This window comes from Pinus tabuliformis, chromosome 9, assembly GCF_031772625.1.
Source record: "Pinus tabuliformis cultivar Carrire ecotype Pingquan chromosome 9, CPIR1, whole genome shotgun sequence".
NCBI classification, from domain to species: domain Eukaryota; kingdom Viridiplantae; phylum Streptophyta; class Pinopsida; order Pinales; family Pinaceae; genus Pinus; species Pinus tabuliformis.
In genome coordinates this window covers 1,067,574,599-1,067,587,272 of record NC_142307.1, presented here as the reverse complement: position 1 = coordinate 1,067,587,272, position 12,674 = coordinate 1,067,574,599, and positions in this window count along the sequence as shown.

Here is a 12,674-nt window from a genome sequence, read left to right as displayed (position 1 = left end):
TCAAAGAAGTTACCAATGGGGGCACAGTTCAGTTCGCTAAACTCAATGGAGACCCCTTCTCGGGGAGAGTGAATGGTAGTCTCCTAAAGCACTACATGGGTGGGCCGACCACCTGACTAACCATTTCCAGGATAGTCTCACCACTCCAACAAGTTGAAAGAGAGCGCGGGATGATAAAGTAGTCTGGGGGACAGATGCGTGAGTATTAGGATGTGCGTATGTTGACTCGACCATGAGGGTCGTGAGTGTGCACACAGAATCACGCAGATGCGCTGATAAGAGGAACAATGACCGTTGATCTCACTATTCATGAAAAGATGTTTTCATTATGGTAAAAGGGAGCAGGCGGTAAGCAATTAAGAGCAGCAGTATGAGCTAGATATGGAATGAGCTGCGACAGATTTTACACGAGGCTGTTAGGACAAGTGGGAATCAGTAAATTTGAAATTCGAATCGCTTATAAAATATCGAGGGGTCTCCACCGGGTGACCTACACTTCAGAAAAATCTAGGCTGAGTATTGATATGGAGTTGTTCATTATCTTTTCACAAGGAGTAAGCCCGAGGGTCGTGAGATGGCCGATAAAGAAGTGGGACTCTCTAAGGAGCATCGGGTTGACAGCTGCAGGCATCCTGCTAGCTGCAGTATCAACCATAGGGGATATACTGGAAAAAGGGAGCCACGAAGCAGAATTGTTCCACATGCCATTGCCTCATCCACGGGCACGCCAGCACACTACACTAGAAAAGGAAAAGGATGGACAGATAGAGACCACGGGTAGATATACAGTTAACAAGTCATCTCGGATGTCCCGTAAGGATTGGGATCTTGCAGACAACAACAAGGGTCTTGCAAAATTGCAACACAAACCACAACATACAGTGCGAAGAGAAGATACGAAGGTTAGAAGGGGCTGCGGTGGTACCAGGAGGCCCCGTATGTGGCTCCCCTACTCAAGCTAAAATCCTATGAGGGGGTGTTCTGTGGTAACCAAGCATAGCAAAATGAGAATTATCAGTTGCGAAAGGTAGTAGCAACAAAGTAGATTCCAGAAAAAGAGTTGCAAGAAACAACGAAGGAGCCACAGGATGATGAGCATCACTCAAAGGGAGGTGAACCACAATGCAGAGCGTATAGCCGCACCGGCAAGTGACTCGGGACAAGTCACGATGATTTTGTGGGGGACTGTTGGGTAGCAGAGGTCCCGCGTAATGGTTTTGGGGTAGAAAGCCTAGAAATTAGGATTATATTATTGTAAAACCTCTGAAGTTTGTGGAGCGCAAGTCTAAAGGGTCGAGTCAAAGGGTTTTCTGCACAAGAAATAATGTAAAATAATAGGAAGTAAGTCGGTCCGTGAACCATAGGAAGGTATAAATAGAGCGCGACCCTATGAAGGAAAGATAGTTACTTTGATGTATATTTGGGGATCTGAAATGTAATGGGTTTTCTCTGAAAGCGTCTGTAAGTCTTAGTCAAGGGTTGGGGGTAGAGGATAGAGGCTCTGCAGCAGTGTGCGCAGAGGCCTGGAAGAGTCCATAGCTATGTACGTGGACCCCTACAACTGAGTGCACAGGGTAGATTTGGATGTATTGGTGAAGAAAGTACATAAGATAAGTTATTTTTATGATTCTATGTTAAATATGAGTTTTTACGGATCTAACTTTATGGTTATTATATCTGTTTGATCTATATATATGTTGTGAATGTAAGTAAATCTCAGTTCATTCTAAGTGCACAGACTGGTTAAATCTATTAAATGCTTTCTTAAAGACCTAACTAATTAGATCTATGTTAAGATGTTTCATTCAATAAAGTAGATCTATAAACAACGTGCTAATAAAGAGCAAGAGATATTATGGATCCACGCGAATATGGAGCAATGCGAGGCTGTAGAATAGTGCACGAAGCCTCCATACCAAATCTAGACATCCCAAGGCTGTACAAACTTGGTTCCAGCACCCTCCCCTGCTACCTTAGGTGAGACTTCAGTCCGTGTTCCACGGGATGTTGTCAAAAGGGCGGTAGCTGCGGGATTTGTTTGGCTAAATAATTCTTCTGAACCTGGATCAGGCCCATACAAGCCAATAAATGGTTCCATTGCTGGGATCGTGATTTGCCTAAGGGGTGTCTAATGCTGGAACTCTATAAAAAAAGGAGTTGAGGATCGAAGGGATTAGAGGTAGTAGATTCTTCGAAAATGACATGCGCAATCCAGCTGCAAGTGTTCAAAGGAACAGGAAGTGAAGATCCAGAAAAATTTTGGTTCGTGGTCATGTCAGTATGCGATGCACATAGAATTACGGATGATAATATCAAAAAGGCAACCTTGGTAAGTGCGCTGCAGGACCGAGCACTAAATTGGTACATAAGATACTCAAGCGATCATCTGACTGCGGAACAATAGACATCCGGACCAAATTAAAGAAAGAATTTAGTAGGCCAAAGTCAGAAACATAATTGGTCATAGGGTTTAAGGAGATCGTGATGATGCCTGGTGAAACAATGTGGGATCTGGATCAAAGGCTGAAAATTACCATCCGCGAAGCAAACATGACCTTGTCAGATGCGTAGCACTGCGCTTGGTTTGTAGCATCATTAACACCATATATGAAGACAACATTATCACAACAAAATATCTCAACCTAGGCAAAAGCACTGGAGACAACAATGAGGTTGCACGAAACTCCGTTATAAGACCTAGGGTTGGGAGTTCAGCAAATCCAAGCGCAGATCCAAAATTTGTGTTTAGAAATGAAGAAGTTAAAACAAGAATAGGCACCATGACCAGATGTCTGGGAGAAAGTATGGTGTATAAAATGCATGAGCCAAGGACATGATAAAGATCACTGCCTGGTCTCAGTGAATTTTGTGGCAATGGGGGGACCAACACCATTGTGGCCGGAGGCACAAGCTAGTGTGATGACTTTGCTCTGGTGCGCAATCTGCCAAGTAGGAGGAAAGCATAACACAGATAACTATCATCTACTACCAAAATTCAACCAGACCCCCCAGCAGCTATTTTGCAATTTTTGCAGGTCGGTGGGCCACGAAGAAAGGGATTGTCATAGCTATCAGATGTTGATGGACTAGTCACCTGCCTACAAAATGTAGACTGAGGCGCGAGGTCAGGATCCAACCGTGGTGATTGCGTGCGGTGGGTTCCAAGGACGCGGTTGAGGACGAGGCGGAATAGGACCTGGAAGGGGTCACAGACAACTAATCTATTACAACTGTGGAGGACCAGGACATTACGCGAGGGATTGCACCAAATCGACAAGGATATCATGCACTTACTCTAAGCAATTTGATCATGAACTGATAGACTACCCCATACTGATAGCACAGATTCGTGAAAAAAGGGCAGCACCACCTACGACAACGCAAAATGTGTAGATGATGAGGTCCGAACCTCGCGACGAAGATCCCAAAGTAAACATGGTAATGAGGAATGGCACAACCACAGGAGAGGATAAAAGAACCCTAACTCAGGAAGATGTAGGGGTTGGTAAGCAGATATCTCTGGAAGCTCGGGAAAGCTTCGTGGAGGTCTCTACCCCAGGTAGTAGGGATCAGCCTGAGCCAGACAAGGATCCCTCGATGATAACTACCGTTTTAGAGACATGTATAAAGTTGCTTCGTGACAACAGGGCAGTCAAAGGTTTACAGGAGTTGATAAATAGATGCGCAGGATGGAGTGAACCTCGTGTCAATCGCAAGTTGGGGAAACATGCCACGTGGATAGGGAAGGAAATGCGGTTAACAGCGCAGATAGGCGATTACGAGATGGATCAGGTCATTCTGGACCTAGGCTTAGATGCAAACGTATTACCTAAACAGACTTGGGAGTGCATGGGTAAGCCTACACTACAATGGTCTCCTATCCAATTGCGGATGGCATATCAGTAGAAGATCCTACCCATGGGAAGGCTCCAAGGAGTTACAATAGATATTGAGGGCGTGAGTACCCAAACAGACTTTGAAGTTATTGAAATAGTGGACAAAAATAGCCCATACCCTGCATTGTTAGGGATAGACTGGGAAACCGACATGAATGGGGTTATTAATCTCAAATAGTGGAAGATGATATTTGAAAAGAAGTCGCTCCATGTAGTCGTTCTACTTGATCCAACCGAAGGGCCGCGCTACACAAAATCTGTGCATGATGTAGAAAGAGACAATGCATTGGATTGTATCTACAACATTGTTGCACACAAGCCAATTAGGGATAAGACAATGGAGGAAAGGAGAATCTCACGGGGCTACGCAGAATCGTGCATTGACAATTCAGATGAAGAAGATGAATGGTGGTGAAACAAGGTGAACGGGGTAACCACATTACACTGCAATATGATGACAAAATCACTATATTGCGTCCGAGCACAGGACCGCAAGCTGCCGATGTATGATGGGCTGACAATAGTAGAAGAATTCCTGATCAAGTTCAAAAGTGCGGTACCAGAGTACCAATAGTTTGATGCCTTAAAATGGACTTTGTGCGTGACACCTACGTGATGGTGGGGTACACATGAAGGTACTTTTTAAGATTGGCACAGCTGCTGACGAATGATGCAAATGAGATTTGGGAAGCTAGAGCTATGAATAATGGAGAAATATGATGGCCAAGATGATCTGCACATGCACCTAACCAAATGGACCAAAGCTTATGGCAAGGAGCCTCAATCGGAGTGGGTGCACTTGTTTTATCATTCCCTGGATGTCATCCCAAGGAACTGGTATACTGAAACAGAGCTTCGACATGGCACAAGCGAGTGGGATATGTTGCGGGAAAGGTTTTTTCGAAATTTCTCTTTGAATACCAAAGGATGGATACCGTTGATGACGCGATACAACTAGTAAGGCCGCCATTTTTCGAACGCCACTTGAACCAGAAGAAGTCATGCAACCATTTTGGTCACGACAATTGAGCCAGGCCTTAGAATGCTACAATGTACAAGTAGAAGATGATGAGGATGACTCCAACAACATCAATATTCCTAACTCCACGAATACTGAGATTTATTCCCAACAAATGTTACAGAGCTGAAAGGAATTCTAGAAGACCTATGAGTAATGAAGATAAAATTGAAGCCAGATGCGAAGCCAGTTAACCAGCGACCCTACCAATTGAATCCAAAATACAAAGCCAAGGTCCGCAAAGAGTTGGACAAGATGCTGGAAGCAAGAATTATTGAACCAGTTGAGGAATCTGATTGGGTAACTCCTATGGTGATGCAGGAAAAGGAGCAGAAGGGTGAGACTCGCATTTGTGTGGATCTCCGGAAGCTCAATGATGCCTATGTTAACAAGCCGTCCCCAACACCCTTACGGATGAGGTATTGGAAAATGTGGGAGGGCAAGAAGCATACTCCTTCACAGACAGATTCTCTGGGTATCACCAGATCAAGATCGTGCTAGAAGACAGGAGCAAAACAATGTTCGCTACTGAATGGGGTTGTTTTCAGTATACGGTGATGCCATTTGGGCTAAAGAATGCGCTGATGATATTTTCCCGCATTGTGGTAGCTGCATTTAAGGAATTTATACATAAGTTCTTAGAGGTCTATCTGGATGACTGGACTATATTTGGCCTAGTTAAGAAACATATCGCGAGCCTAAGGTTAATGCTGGATACTTGCTGCCGGCACCAGATTGTGTTAAATATGAAGAAGTGTACTTTCCTCATCCCATTCAGGAATCTTCTTGGCCATGTGGTTTGTAAGTAGGGTCTGATGGTGGATCCGGAAAAGATCGTTGTTATACTAAATCTGCAAGCGCTGCAGAGTGTCAAACAACTACACGCTACATTGGGACACACAGGCTACTATCAGAAGTTCATAAAAAGCTATGCCTAGATCACGACTCCAACGGAACATTTGCTGAAGAAGGATGCTACTTATTGTTGGAATAAGGAGTGCAAGAGGAGTCTATAAATGCTCAAGGAAAAGATGGCATCCGCTCCTATATTGATCTTTCCGAAATGGGATGTAGAATTCCATGTGCATGTCGATGCATCGTGTATCATGTTGTGGGCCATAATTACTCAGCCAGGCATGGAGGGGATTGAACACCCGATTGCATTTGCAAGCCACCAGTTGTCAAAAGCTGAGAAGAATTACTCCAGTACTGAGCGAGAAGGATTATTGATGGTATATGCACTCCAAAAATACCATCACTATCTGCTTGGAGGACATTTTAAGATTTATACTGATCACTCCACACTAAAATACCTGGTGAATAAGCATGTGTTGGGGGGGTGTATCTGTAGATGGTTGCTACTATTCCAAGAATATGACTTTGAATTCGTTGTCAAGCCAGGACGTCTAAACGTAGGACTGGATCACCTGTCTCGAATTGAGGCGGGTGAAGAACCAATGAATTTAGAGGACGGACTCTCGGATGCCCAGTTGTATGCAGTGCACGTTGCGGATGGCCACTTTGAGGATATAGTCCACTTTTTAACTACCGGAACTGTTAGTGTCAGTCTTTCCAGCCTTCCTCCAGTGATCAAATATGCTCTTACAAAGTGGTCTCAGAGTGTCAAGGTCAAATTTTGTCATTTCAAAGAGTTTTCAAGCAAAATTTGGTCACTAGGCATTAGGTCTAGGGTTTGCTTTCACTCCTTTCAAAATTTCCCAAACGCCAATATATGTTACTATTTAGCTGAGTCTATCATCATTCATAGGGTTGTCACTATCATGTCAATGTCTAATGAGTCATTTTACACCTTGTTCATGCTTCAGTTGCGCCTAGGTAAGGTCATTTCCCTCTCCTAGGGTTTTGAAGGCAATTTCTCTTAGATGGTCAAATAAATAGCGAAACTTGTATCCTGATGTTCATACACCTTCCCCTATCCTCAAAGTACCTTATCAAATGTTTCCCATAATTGAGGTCCCCCAAAATCCTCATTTTTGCACAAACCCTAATTTCTTGCCACAACTTGGAAATTTTCTAGGTTTGGCCTGTGTTTTGCCCTTTTGGACCCATTCCCCTCACTCAATCTCTGAGATTCCACTTTCCCCTACTTCCTAACATCCCTCCCCACTCCCAAAAATTTCCCCAAGAATTTAGAAGCCCCCTATCCCCTTCATTTCGCTCCATTTCGACAAAATTCCTTGTTTCACACATCGGGACAAGTCGCACTCAAATGATGTTCGAGAGAAATAAAAGATGAATTTTGGAAACCTGAGAGGGGTTTTTGTCCATATCATGCCAAAGAAGAAAAACATCCTTCACTTTTTTCACAGGTGTCATGGTTTTAGAGAAATGTCAAAATTGCAATCGCTAGATCCAAGGAGGTTGGCCAAGGCACTAAAACGACGGAAAAGGCCCGATCCACTCCAAATTTTTGCCAAAGCCTCTTTGACTGAGCATGGTACTTTATTGGGGACTCCTAGCCCAAATTTCAAGAAATTTGGAGAAAATTTTGTCAATTGTGAATTTTTTGTGCCAAACACAGGTTTTCTCCACCAACGGGTCGCGCGCTGCGCGCGACCCTTTCATTGGGCAACTCCTTTTGGGAAAAATCAGCATTTTTGGATTTTTCATGCAAATATACACTTGCTCAGCCATTTCCAAGAAATTTCACCAAGTTTTGGGCCTCCAGAAAGTCAAAAAACAAGCAAAAAATGACTTTCTGCCACCTTTTTGACACACAGGAAGCAGTCTTGGGCGATTGAAATTTTTGAGGGGCAAATGACCACCAAATTCAGAAATTCCACTTGGGTTGGAAAGTAGACATCCATACCTTTCCAACAAGCCCACTTTTGCCCCATTTGGAAACCTGTAAGTACCTCAAAATCAGCTCCAAAGTAGCGCGACCTGTTCAGGAAGAGGGCGCGACCCGTTGGGCAGTTTTCACAGGAATTCATCTACAGCTCAGGAATTCGCCCAGCTTTGACCAGTTTTGACTTGTGATGGGATTTTTCACCCTCTTTGATGTAATTAATGTATTTTCATGTTGAAATGACACTTATTTACCTATTCTAGAAGATTCATTCATGAAATAACAAACATTTAATGAATGAATTGGTTTCCTAGCTTATAGAGGCAAGTTGTTTTGACTGCCTAGATTTTAGTGCTCAGTTTAGAATTGGTTGAAACAACTCCTAGAAGGATGAGCTCGACCCCTAGAGGCAAGGAAAGATGTTAGCTTGCCTATATTATGTATTTTCTTAGTCATTTTCAGAGGTTGGAGGGTTGGACTCTTGAGGGAGAAGCTCTATTGTATTACTCATTGTATCTCTGCAATTTTGGCAAAGGAAGAAAGGCCAGGGTTTTGCAGTATTTTTGGGATTCCTGTGGTTACATGTATTGATGGTGTGTTTCTATTTGTACTTTTAAGTTTGTTATGTGATTCATCTTCTTACTTTTCCTTCTGCAAATTAGGCAAATGAAATGTTAAAGTAGAATTCATGATTGCCATGCTCTGCTTTTAAGTTTGCTTAATATCTATGTTTTCATCTGTCTAAAGAGAACTCTTGAAGGTTTCTTGCTCTCTTTAGCCCCTCACCGGTCATTCATATCCATTCACTTAATTCAAAGGCATCAATATAGTCTCCTACCTTGCCCCAAAGAACCCCCTGCAAAAACTGTGTCCAATCCCCGCACCCAAAATTGCCTTTCCCCGATTTTCCACCAAAAATCTTAAAACTTCCCAATTCAAACCTTTTATCAGTTTACTAGCCTAAAATCAGTGTTTCCTTATTGGTTATCTTGCCCTTTGAAGATCTTTATCGAGATAGACCGGAGAGAGCCCTCTCCTGCCCCGTAGGGCTAGCTACGAGGCTAAGTGGTTTGATGTTGCCTTGGAGTTTACCTTTTTCAGCCTGAGGTGAAATTTCAAGCGCTAACATATTGGCGACCATACTGGGGAGAACAAACTTGTCTGTTGATTGATGTGTGTGTTTCATAAGTCTTAGACGGAGCCTGAAGTTATGCCAGGTAGCCTTCGAAACGCTTTTGCTTTGCATAAGCGCAAGTAGATAAACGCTGCTTCAGTCAATCTCCGTGAGCTTGTGAATACGTCACTTCATTTGCATTTTACCCCAGTACATGTATCAAGTTCAGATCTGATTGTTGATAGTGGACAACGATCAGACACTGACAAGGCTGAAATCATTCACTGGCGACTCCTTCACTGAAAACTCCAGAGATCAATGCTTCATGGTGACTTCACTGCAGAGAGATCAGTAGCTTTGAGATTTTCAAGATGGACCGAATCACAAGAAGATATGCTCCCTTGAGCCGAGATCACATCCCTGGTTTTCCAAATAAAATTCCAAAGGTAGATTGGTCAAGGAATCTTCCTATATTTAATGATGATGGTAAGAAGGATGCTGCTTTACATCTAGTTAGATTTCATATGCATATTCACAAGTTGAAGGTGGATTTTCCTGAAGATTGCTTGATGAAGATATTCTTGGCCACTCTGGAAGGTAAAGCCCAATCATGGTATGAAAGTTTGCCACCTGCTTGTATTTACTGTTTACAGGATTTTCATGCTATGTTCATTGAACGATATAAGGACTCTTATCCATCATTAAATTTAGTTCAAGACTGTTGCAAGCATGCTTATAGTTTTATTGAAAGCCTTGAGAAATATTATGAAGATGATAATTTTATGGACGTTGAGATTATGGAGGCTCTGTATGAGAATCCGTTTCAGCAGCATAAAGAAAACTTAGAGAATTCCCATCAATATGATCAGGACATTTTGCAGCAGAATCAATATCAGCAGGTTGAAGATGGCCATATGGCTGAAAATGATGAAAGAGAGGGTTCTATTTCAGATCTGCCCACAGAAGAAGACAGCGTGCAGGGTGGTCAAGATTCAATTTTAGAATGTGATGCAGTCAAGTCAGCTATTTCAGATCAACATTCAGATCATGATGACCAAGAATACCTTGTGCTGAATCCTGAAAAGGAGAATTTTGTTGTTGAGATCATAGACAACAGTATGGATTCAAATGTTCTCAGTCGTGCTGCCAGTCTGTCATTAGAACCGAGTCTTCATGAGGAGGTCATTCAGTCAGCTCATGAACAGCAAGGTGAGATCTTTGCTCAAGCAAGTGAAAAAGTTTCTTTGAGTGAATTTGTGGCAAACGATCTAAATGATAATACTGTGCTTGATAATATTGAAGAATGTAATAAGGAACTTGATAATTTGGTTGTGATATCATATGAAGATGACCTACAACACATTCACACCATAGAAGAACAAAACATTCAGGATTTCCATTCAGATTCCTCTTCATATGTTTCATGTGCTGAAATGCTTTTCCAAGAAGAGATCTGCTCATCCATTTGTTCAGAGTTTTTTGAAGCCCATGAGCATACTTTCACCGAAGCACATGAGGAAGGCAAATCAGAAATTGAAACAAAGGACACCTTGATCTTTCAGCAGGAGGTGGCAATGGCGAATCTTCATGTTTTTTACGATCCTCTAGCAAGTTTGTTGCAACCAGCAGTGAAAGTGTTTTTTACAGTGTTTTGTTGCAGCCATGGTCAACTATGTTTTTGGATGCCCAGTGATAGGTTTGTACTGTTGACCAGAAGATCTGATCAGGAGAATCAATCAAGAAGGCATCTGCTTGATTGGTTGCATTGGCATTTTGATATAGTTTGATGGTATATTGTCTTGTAAGAAACACAGGTGGTTGTCATCATGATTTCAAATCTTGATGGACTGCTGCCCTTCAAAAAGCTTTGAAAAGTCTTGTTTTAAGTCAGTCATGAGTCATTTGTGTTTGGTCTGTTGAGTGAGTTTTTCAAGTTATTTCAGTTTTCCATCGAGTCGGTTTGAGTCAAGTTTCAGTTAAGTTTCAGTCAGTTTTCAGTCAAGTTTTCATTCAATAAATGAGTCAAAGTCTTGTGTCATTTTCCAAAATAATGACTCCATAGCCCAATGGATAAGGCACTGGTCTACTCTCCCAAAGATCTGCGGTTCTTGGCACCTCCAAGGAGCTACCATCACCATTGGAGCCAATGTTAGTGTCAGTCTTTCCAGCCTTCCTCCAGTGATCAAATATGCTCTTACAAAGTGGTCTCAGAGTGTCAAGGTCAAATTTTGTCATTTCAAAGAGTTTTCAAGCAAAATTTGGTCACTAGGCATTAGGTCTAGGGTTTGCTTTCACTCCTTTCAAAATTGCCCAAACGCCAATATATGTTACTATTCAGCTGAGTCTATCATCATTCATAGGGTTGTCACTATCATGTCAATGTCTAATGAGTCATTTTACACCTTGTTCATGCTTCAGTTGCGCCTAGGTAAGGTCATTTCCCTCTCCTAGGGTTTTGAAGGCAATTTCTCTTAGACGGTCAAATCATTAGCGAAACTTGTATCCTGATGTTCATACACCTTCCCCTATCCTTAAAGTACCTTATCAAATGCTTCCCATCACTGAGGTCCCCCAAAATCCTTATTTTTGCACAAACCCTAATTTCTTTCCACAACTTGGCAATTTTCTAGGTTTGGCTTGTGTTTTTCCCTTTTGGACCCATTCCCCTCACTCAATATCTGATATTCCACTTTCCCCTACTTCCTAACATCCCTCCCCACTCCCAAAAATTTCCCCAAGAATTTAGAATCCCCCTATCCCCTTCATTTCGCTCCATTTCGACAAAATTCCTTGTTTCACACATCGGGACAAGTCGCACTCAAATGATGTTCTAGATCAATAAAAGATGAATTTTGGAAAAATGAGAGAGGTTTTTGTCCATAACATTCCAAAGAAGAAAAACCTCCTTCACTTTTTTCACAGGTGTCATGGGTTTAGAGAAATGTCAAAATTTCAATCGCTAGATCCAAGGAGGTTGGCCAAGGCACTAAAACGACGGAAAAGGCCCGATCCACTCCAAATTTTGGCCAAAGCCTCTTTGAATGAGCATGGTACTTTATTGGGGACTCCCAGCCCAAATTTCAAGAAATTTGGAGAAAATTTTGTCAATTGTGAATTTTTTGTGCCAAACACAGGTTTTCTCCACCAACGGGTCGCGCGCCGCGTGCGACCCTTTCATTGGGCAACTCCTTTTTGGGAAAACTCAGCATTTTTGGATTTTTCATGCAAATATACACTTTCTCAGCCATTTACAAGAAATTTCACCAAGTTTTGGGCCTCTAAAAAGTCAAAAAACAAGCAAAAAATGACTTTATGCCACCTTTTTAACACATAGGATGCAGTCTCAGGAGATTGCAATTTTGGAGGGGCAAATGACCACCAAATTCAGAAATTCCACTTGGGTTGGAAAGTAGACATCCAGACCTTTCCAACAAGACAACTTTTTCCTCATTTGGACACCTGTAAGTACCTCAAAATCAGCTCCAAAGTAGCGCGACCCGTTCAGGAAGAGGGCGCGACCCGTTGGGCAGTTTTCACAGGAATTCATCTACAGCTCAGGAATTCGCCCAGCTTTGACCAGTTTTGACTTGTGATGGGATTTTTCACCCTCTTTGATGTAATTAATGTATTTTCATGTTGACATGACACTTATTTACCTATTCTAGAAGATTCATTCATGAAATAGCAAACATTTAATGAATGAATTGGTTTCCTAGCTTATAGAGGCAAGTTGTTTTGACTGCCTAGATTTTAGTACTCAGTTTAGAATTGGTTGAAACAACTCCTAGAAGGATGAGCTCGACCCCTAGAGGCAAGGAAAGATGTTAGATTGCCTAT